The 8,725-nt window shown below is 43.4% G+C and overlaps 1 non-coding gene across 1 annotated transcript; it reads left to right on the forward strand.

Moving 5' to 3' along the window:
* The first annotated feature begins 5,299 nt into the window (after window positions 1-5,299).
* LOC111749791 (small nucleolar RNA SNORD93) lies at window positions 5,300-5,374 on the forward strand. Its single transcript, XR_002784982.1, has one exon. It is a non-coding gene; the product is annotated as a small nucleolar RNA SNORD93 (small nucleolar RNA).
* Window positions 5,375-8,725: the final 3,351 nt, after the last annotated feature.

Here is an 8,725-nt window from a genome sequence, read left to right on the forward strand (position 1 = left end):
GTGGATTTGAACTGCTGACCTTTTGGTTAGCAGCTGAGCTCTTAACCACTGCATCACCAGGGCTCCAAAACCAATAAAATCTTCAGTGACTTCAAGATGGTCACTCTTACCCCCATCCCCATCAGAGGAGATAAAAATCTTAGCCTGTTCTCACTGCGAACAGAGCCTGGGCAGAGGACAGAAGCCAACAAGCTCCTGCCCTGATTTGCATGCTCTCAATGTTCATGTTAACACAGGATTTTATTGAAATTCATTCCTTCTCTGGAAGGTGGGCAAGATGCCAGGGGCGTTACCCTGGCAGAAGTTCCTCCGCAGAGACACACAGGGCTGGGAAAAACAGGCTCCCCTCTAGCAGCAGCAAAACTAGCCAGAGAAATGCCAAACAACTCCCAAGCCCTGGGATTCCTGCTCTACAAGCAGTTTACCGAATGTGTGAAAGGCAGGCCAGATACACGCTGTGTTAGGCTGGGAAGCAAAACCAGTAAATCGTGTAAATGTATATAGAGAGAAAGATTTATATCAAGGAAATGGCTCCTGTGGTTATAGAGGCTGGAACTTCCCAAGTCCATGGGTCAGGCTTCTCCTGATACACATAGCCACAGGGGTTGGCAAACCCAAGATCAGCAGGTCAGGAGCAGGGCTCTAGTTCACAGGCTGTGAAGATCAACGAATCCCAAAGATTGGCAGGCAAGACTGCAGGTAAGCTGCTAGCTCAAGTCCCAAGAACCAGAAATCAGATGAACAGGAGACAACTGCAGGATCCAGAATGAGCAAAAACTCACAAGCCTTGCCGGAATATCAACTTACATTCAATGCAGACAGAGCACCCAAGGAAACTCCCTTTCAGCTGATTGGCTACTCACAGCAGATCCCATCATGGAGATGATCACATAATATCAAATCTCATCATGCGAGTGATCACACCAGCATGTGACTAACAGATCACTGAGGATCATGGCCCAGCCAAGTTGATACACAACCTTAACCATAACACACATGCAAGTAAAATTTTGCTGAAGATCATTAAAAAACAGCTGCAGCAGTATATCGACAGGGAACTGCCAGAAATTCCAGCTGGATTCAGAAGAGGACATGGAATGAGGGACATCATTGTTGATGTCAGATGGATCCTAGCTGAAAGCAGAGAATACCAGAAAGATGTCTACTTGTGTTTTATTGACTATGCAGAGGCCAATCAGTTGAAAGGGAGTTTCTTGGGCATTCGGCCTACATTGAATACAAGTGGCTCATAACAAATTGTGGATAACATTGTGAAGAATGGGAATTCCAGAACACTTACTTGTGCTCATGAGGCACTTGTACATAGATCAAGAGGCAGTCGTTTGAACAGAACAAGGGGATAAAGTCAGGAGAGGTGTGCATCAGGGTTGTATTCTTTCACCATACCTATTCAATCTGTATGCTGAGCAAATAATCTAAGAAACTGGACTATATGAAGAACAGGGCATCAAGATTGGAGACTCATTAACAACATGCATTATGCAGATGACACAGCCTTACTTGTTGAAAGTGAAGAGGACTTAAAGCACGTACTGATGAAGATCAAAGACCACAGCCTTCAGTATGGATTACACCTCAACATAAAGAAAACAAAAATCCTCACAACTGAACCAATAAGCAACTCACGATAAACAGAGAAAAGATTGGAGTTGTCAAGGATTTCATTTTACTTGGATCCACAATCAACACCCACGGAAGCAGCAGTCAACAAATCAAATCGGCTGCAAAAGACCTCGTTAAAACTTTGAAAAGACCACACCTTGAACACTGAGGTGCACCAAGCCATGGTGTTTTCAGTCTCCTCATATGCATGCAAAAGCTGGACAATGAATAGGGAAGACCAAAGAAGAATGAATGCCTTTGAATTGTGGTGTTGACAAGAATATTGAATATACCATGGACTGCCAAACGAACAAACAAATCTGTCTGGAAGAAGTACAACCAGAATGCTCCTTAGAAGCAAGGATGGCGAGACTACTCTCATATACTTTGGACATGTTATCAGGAGGGATCAGTCCCTGGAGAAGGACATCATGCTTGGTAGAGGGTCAGGGAAAAGGCGAAGCTGCTCAATGAGATGGATTGGCACAGTGGCTGGGACAATGGGCTGAAGCATAAGGATTGTGAGGATGGCGCAGGACTCGGCAATGTTTTGTTCTGTTGTACATTCGGTAGCTATGAGTCGGAACCAACTCGACGGCACGTGACAACATCCCAGCTGACGTCGTAATTCTTTTCACAGGAGCCAATCTTCTGTTACATAACTAGACTTGAATCTTAAAATAAGCACAAAGGAACGCGGCTGAAGACTTTAAGAAACATGGAGAGGGGCGGGGGGTTGAGGCAGAACTATCTAACACTATTTTAGTGTCAGAAGCGTCGTTTTACCTTCACTGGGGTAAATGGACTTCACAACCAGTGAGGTGCTCAGGGCGGCTGAGTCCGGATGGGACTCAGCCGCCTGCTTTCCCAGCCACCGCGGCCTCCCGCGGCCCGGGCCGCCCGCAGGGGGCGCGCGAGGGCCTCCAGGCGCGGCTCGCGGGGCGGGGTGCTGGGCCGGGAGAGGCGTTGGGCAACTTTTCGGTTGGCTGGCGCGGGGTGCTGTCTGTCCCGGCCCCTTTTAAACTTGGTCTCTCCGGCGCCCTCCCCTTTTGGCTGCTGCGCGCGACTTGGTAAGTGGTGCTGACCAGGCCTGACGCTGGGGTGGGCCACGTGGCCGTGGGTCTCCCCAGTGGCCCTCTACTGGGCGCCCCCATCCCGACGAGCAAGTGGGAGTGTCCCTGGGCTCTGCGCCCCTGGGCTCTGCGCCCCTGGGCTCTGCGCCCGCGGGCGCCCTCTCGGCGGAGAGGCCCTCCCAGCCCCCGGGGAAGGAGCGCCCGGCGGAAAGTCTCTTTTAAGGCGCTTCTGAGGTGGGAACCCGTGGAGCCGGGGCAGGATCCTCGTGGTGCTGGAAGCCCCCTCTTAACTTAGTTTCCCCGCAGAACCAGATTCTTGTCCCCTACCTTCAATGCCCGGACGCTCGAGGGATCCATCCGGTCCGTCATTAGCTTCAAGGAACTTTTCCAATTTAGAAGTTCAGGTGATTAGATTTTGAGAGTCAAATTCTAACGGAGGTCTAGTCGGTTTCCCGGGTCTTGGCGCACTGGGGGTTCCTGCCTGGCCAGTGGGTCTGATTAAAGGACCCAGCCTGTTTTAGGAAGTGCACGAGCTTATGGATCTGAAGCTCTTTAAGTGTCTTTGCTGAGCAGTGTAATTCCGGGTGTTAGCAACCAACGGAGGTAATTTCGCCCACATAGCCACGTTCCCGCAACAAAAGCCTTTCAATTACCACTTTGCACTGCGGTTGGGGTTTTTGTTTATTATTTTTAAAGATCCGGAGGTGAGACCGTTGACGGGCGGTTAACTGCAGTGCGCCTAACAGCTCTGTGAGCCTTAATAAGGGAGCCTGCACTTTCTTTTAAGAAATGCACATTTTCAGGCGTGGCCAGTGCATTATGTCGGCAGGGATGACTCTCAAAGTTTCCAGGGTGCGAGTTTAGTATTCTGTCCTTGAAAAAGTAATGAACCGCCGGGGTGATGACTTGGACTGGAAAGACCTGGAATGCTTAACTTCTGCCCACCAAAATTGAAAGCACGCAGAGCTGCCTTGGGAAAAGTGTGCAAGTGTCTAAAGAGATTCTAGAGACGCCTTGATGGCGCAGTGGTTAAAGCGCTCGTCTGCCGACTCAACGGCTGTTGGAACACACCAGCTGTTTCTCAGGAGAAAGATGTGCAGCCTGCTTCCTTAAAGATTTACAGCCTTGGAAGCACACTGGGGACAGTTTTACTCCGTCCTATAGGGCCGCTATGAGTTGGAATCTGGTCGGGGGCAGTGGGTTTGATTTGGTTAAGAAATTCTAAGTCTTGAGCAACTGGGAGCTTTGTAAATATTCACTATTGGTAGGAATCGCTGTACAATGGCATATTTTCTGAATTCAGTAAAATTTGATGATACCTAAATTTAGATTTGGGTGAATTAAGGAAGGAATCATCGTAGTTATGACAGGTACTGTTTAGAAGCTTATGTTGAAATGTGAGGCTTATCCTGGATAGTTAATATGTTTATCTTAGAGTTGTAAAAGCCATTTATTACCTTTTTCTAATTAGGAAACGGAATGGGATTTTATGCCTGTTAAGAGGGGCAAGGAAATAAGTGGTGTTTCAGCCAGTGTTCTTGAAACCTATTTTTTCGGCCGTGTATATGGGCCGTGGTGGCACTGTGGTTAAAATTCAAACCTTCAGGGGCCCTCGGGGAGGAAGATATGACAGTCGGCTTCTGTAGACATTTAAATACAGCCTTAGCAACCCTCTAGGACCACTGTGAGTCAGAATCAACTCTTACGTCTGGGTTTGGTTTTTTGTTTTACATATGGGCCCACAGCATATGGACATCTTTCCCTGTTCTGAATAAATCTTTGGCAAGTAGCAAGAGAAATGCAATGTTCGGACTCTTATTAAGCCACAGCTGTTTAAAAAATTCTGTCTGGGAGAGAAGGGCTGAGAAAGCCAGGAAGCAGGGAGGCCAGTGTCTATTTTAGGAATGTGGAAACCAAGGGGGTTGGATTGCTGGGCACTAGAAACCAGCTCCCTGGTTTCCACCTCAGGGTAAATAAGTTTCATGCTTTGGTCTTTAATAAATCTGTTAAAGATTTGTTTCCATTTTTCCTAATAATGTATTTTTCTGCAAATAACACTGCCCCATGCTAATTTTTTTTGCATACTGCTGTAAAAATTAGCATAGCGAGCAGAGGGGAGTGGGGGGGGAGGTGTTGGCAAACAAATGTAGGTGTGTGTTACTTGTAATAAAATACGGCACCATTTCCAGTCCAGGATACAGTATGTAATTTTTTTCCAACATTGATAATTTTGCATGCTAATTTAACAAGTTTGAAAAGCTGGTGACTGCTGACATTGTGTTAAGTGGATTCCGAGAATATGGTAAGTTGATGTAATTCACTTTCATTTTGCTCCTAGCTGGAAATTCCAGAATATTCCAAGTTGTTGGGGAATTTGGAGAATGTGGCTTTGTACAGGAATTATTTAAGGGTAGATCTGTATTTATCAAATGTAGCTAGTCGATAGCAGCAATAAAAAACTGCTCTAAATAAATAAATAACACCATAAAGTTATTCTGAACATTGTTCTTGTCGCTTTTCTACCAGGCTTGGTGTCAAGTTCAAGTTGCTGATGATCTTCAGGTATGGTTCACATGGAAAGAATTTGGCTTGAATATAATTCTTGGCCAAGGATGAGAACTCTTAATCTGATTGGGCATGCTTGTGCTCTGATGGGTTAAAGGATTTACCTGAGGCCAATGTGATTGCAGGAATCCGCTAAATATACTTACATCACCCCTCCCCCTTTAAAAAAAATTATGCTTTAAGTTAAAAGGAAGAACAGGGTTGTTTTAGAAAAGATGGATTTCTAAGTGACATTAAATCTTTGAAAATGTTTATTTTCTAATGGTGACCATTTTGATAGGTTATAGTCATTTGAAAAGCTTTTGAATTTCAATTTTCCAGAAAATTAAGGCAAATTGTTAGCGTTAGTAAGATAACATTTTTGAATACACTAAATTCACTTTGTTTTTATATCAGAACATTACTATGACATACTTGACAATGTACGGTGAAGCCTGTGAGAGTTGGAACTTGCCAGGAGGACTGCCTTGTTATTCCACTTTTGACAGGGTGCAGTCTTACCACTTAACTATATAGTGGAAAATATTTGCGTTTTTCTTTCCTGACAGGTTTCTACATTATACAGGTTACGGCTTTCGAAGGTTTTACTGTATGTTAGGAAAGTATTTAGAGTCTAGGCTTGACTGTATTTTTTTTTTTTTTTTTTAGTCGTATCTCTTATTATTTCCTGGTCTAATTACCTACTGTAATATTTCTTTTCTAGGGCTGCTGCTTGAAAGACATCCTTTTTCAAGTTCCTAGAGGTATATTTGAGTATAAGACAATGGATACATTCAAAATAGAGGTTTTTACTTTCTTTGTCCCTCTTCTGGCAAGGATGAATTTTGAGAGGAAGATGTCATATGACTTAGGAAATAAAAATCGACATCTTTTGTTTATGCATATAAGGAATGTGACCTAGCTGGAGCAACAAGGACACATCAAACTGGGTCCTGAGCTCAAAAAGCAATAGCTAAGACAATCTTGGAAAACATCTTTTAGAAAATCTTTCACACAAACAAGATACTTAGCGCACGTAAGACCCACCTATTTTCCACTCTTATCTTTTTCCCTCAAAACCCAAACACCAACCCCTTACTATTAAAAACAAAGAAAAGAAAAATTCTGAGCCTAGTACTAATAGAAGTTAGTATATCTCATTGGCCTTTTATTGGCTTAACTAAACCTGTTGCCCTAAGTCGATTCCACACTTAGTGACCCAATAGGACAAAGTCAAACTGCCTGGTAGGATTCCCAAGGAACGACAAATAGTAAGATTTATTGGACCAATGAAGACCCTCCTGACTGTTGTTACTGAAACTTGTCTCAATGAGTATTAAGAAAAAACAACTTAAAATGTAGAATCACCGTGATTTAGCAGTTTGTAGCCAATATGTGAAAAGGTGAAACTTTCAATAATTTTACCCGTTTGTAATGTCTGTATGTACTGTTGATCCTGTGACCTTACTCAGGCATAGCTCTGGCAGCATGCTTATTAATTTCCCACTTCTGTCTCTTGAAACATGCCGAATAATAAAATCATTTTTGCTTTATTATAACTTCGTGTTGATTTTGTTCCAGGACAAGTTATCTGTAGGGACCTGTATCATAGCTTTGCCCTGGAGCTGTGTGGGCACAGAGAATTCCATAGCATTCACTTACATTATTTCAGCTTTTCTGTCAGCCTACCCCAGTCTGAAACTTGACAGCGTTAAAGCAAAAGAGCAAGTGAGCCATTTAAATCCATAATTTTGGTTCACATACTCCACAGAGATGACTAAGAGGGAGAAAGATGTGGCAGTCTGCTTCCTTAAAGATTTACAGCCTTGAAAACCCTATAGGGCAGTTCTACTCTGTCCTCTAGGGTCAATGAGCTGTGGGTTATACAGTAAAATCAGTAAAAGGTGGAAACCTGTCCGAGAAGAAAACTCAAATATTTTCCCCTAATAGAGCATGATAGAAAAGTGATGAGGCCGCGCCCTGTCAAAGACGGAAAACATGTGAGACCCAGAAAAGTGAGGCAGTCCCGTTGAGCTCCAGCTCCAACAGGATGTACAATATTTGTTTTATATTCACCCATTGAGGACAATTGCGTTGTTTCCAACTATTGGTGATTATGAATAAAGCTGCTATAAACATTTTATTAAAAAAAGATGACAAGACTAATTGTTTTTAAGGAGAATTCATTGCTATCTAATTAGGTTAGCTATTTTAAAACAACTTTGATAACTAAGCAGTGGTCATCTTTAAATCTCGTGGTTATTCTGAAGATTCAGGAAAAGAACCACCCTTCCCATGGGACTTAGATAAGACTCTTAAGTCATATCTGTGACAAGGCCAGACACAGATCCTCCAAATTCCCATTCAATGTCTCATAAATGAGTTACTGGATAGCTTGTTCCCACTGATGAATCTGAAAATGCCTGTTAAGATTTGGTTAAGCTCTCCAAGTTTTTGAACTCTGGCCTACCTGAGCCAGCATACTTCCCCTCAGTTAAAGGCCCCTCCTGGAAAACAGACTGGCAATCAGCGTAAAACATTCTTGGTCACCCTTCATCCCATTTCCCCACACCTGGGGCTGTTTCTTCCCATGTTTATTCTTAGGTTGCTGTAAAAGAACACTTCCAAAATTATCTTGTTTCTAAAAATGATTTTGTATACTTACAATTTGTTCTATAATATAATCATTTAGTACTATAATTTTAATGGTCAAACTTAACCGTTTTGACCGAAAACTGGATGTCTGGAGAGGGGGTTGGGTCCGACCACAGTGGGACATGAGGGGGGATCTGGGAAGTGATGGAACTCTTCTACATCTTGATGGTTGCATGACTGCATTTGTCAATGTCTGAAAAAAGGTGAATTTTACTGTATGTAAGTTAAACCTAAAACTTTAAAAAAAAGTACCCTTTCTGGCATCTTAATAACGCTTCCAGTGAAATCAATGGAAAACAGGCCAGCACTTTCATGATTTACTGTGGTGCTAAAAGTGGCTAGAAAGCACCAAAAATAGAATGAAAAGATACTTAGGTCTTGGCCCACCTATGTAAAATAATCATAGATGTTTTAGGCAGCAAGATACATATTCCTCTGCTTAACAGCTACATTTTGAATTTGTGGTATTAACACTTTCCTTCAGTCTGTTGACAGCGATTCTTGTGGCCACAAGGTGGCAGAAAATGGGCTGTGAAAGTCAGTTACCATGTGCTCTCTCTAGCCAGGAAATGTAGCAAGGTTCTAGGTGTTGAGCAGCTGGGCTTGGGTTGATTTCAGACTTGATGTTTGCAGGCCACATGGCTTACTCCTTTGCAAGATTGGGTGCAAGGACCAGTCTAAACTGAGCCTGCTTGAGCACAAATTGAACACCTCCGCCTTGTCCTCTTGGGAGATTCAAGGGTGCTTTTGAAAGGAGGAATGGAGTCAAGTTTTGGTTTTGAGAGTTTTTCTTGCATGTAAAGGGTCTGTTGGTCTGCTGAGCATGATCC

This window comes from Loxodonta africana, chromosome 8 (genome assembly GCF_030014295.1).
Source record: "Loxodonta africana isolate mLoxAfr1 chromosome 8, mLoxAfr1.hap2, whole genome shotgun sequence".
Lineage (NCBI taxonomy): Eukaryota > Metazoa > Chordata > Mammalia > Proboscidea > Elephantidae > Loxodonta > Loxodonta africana.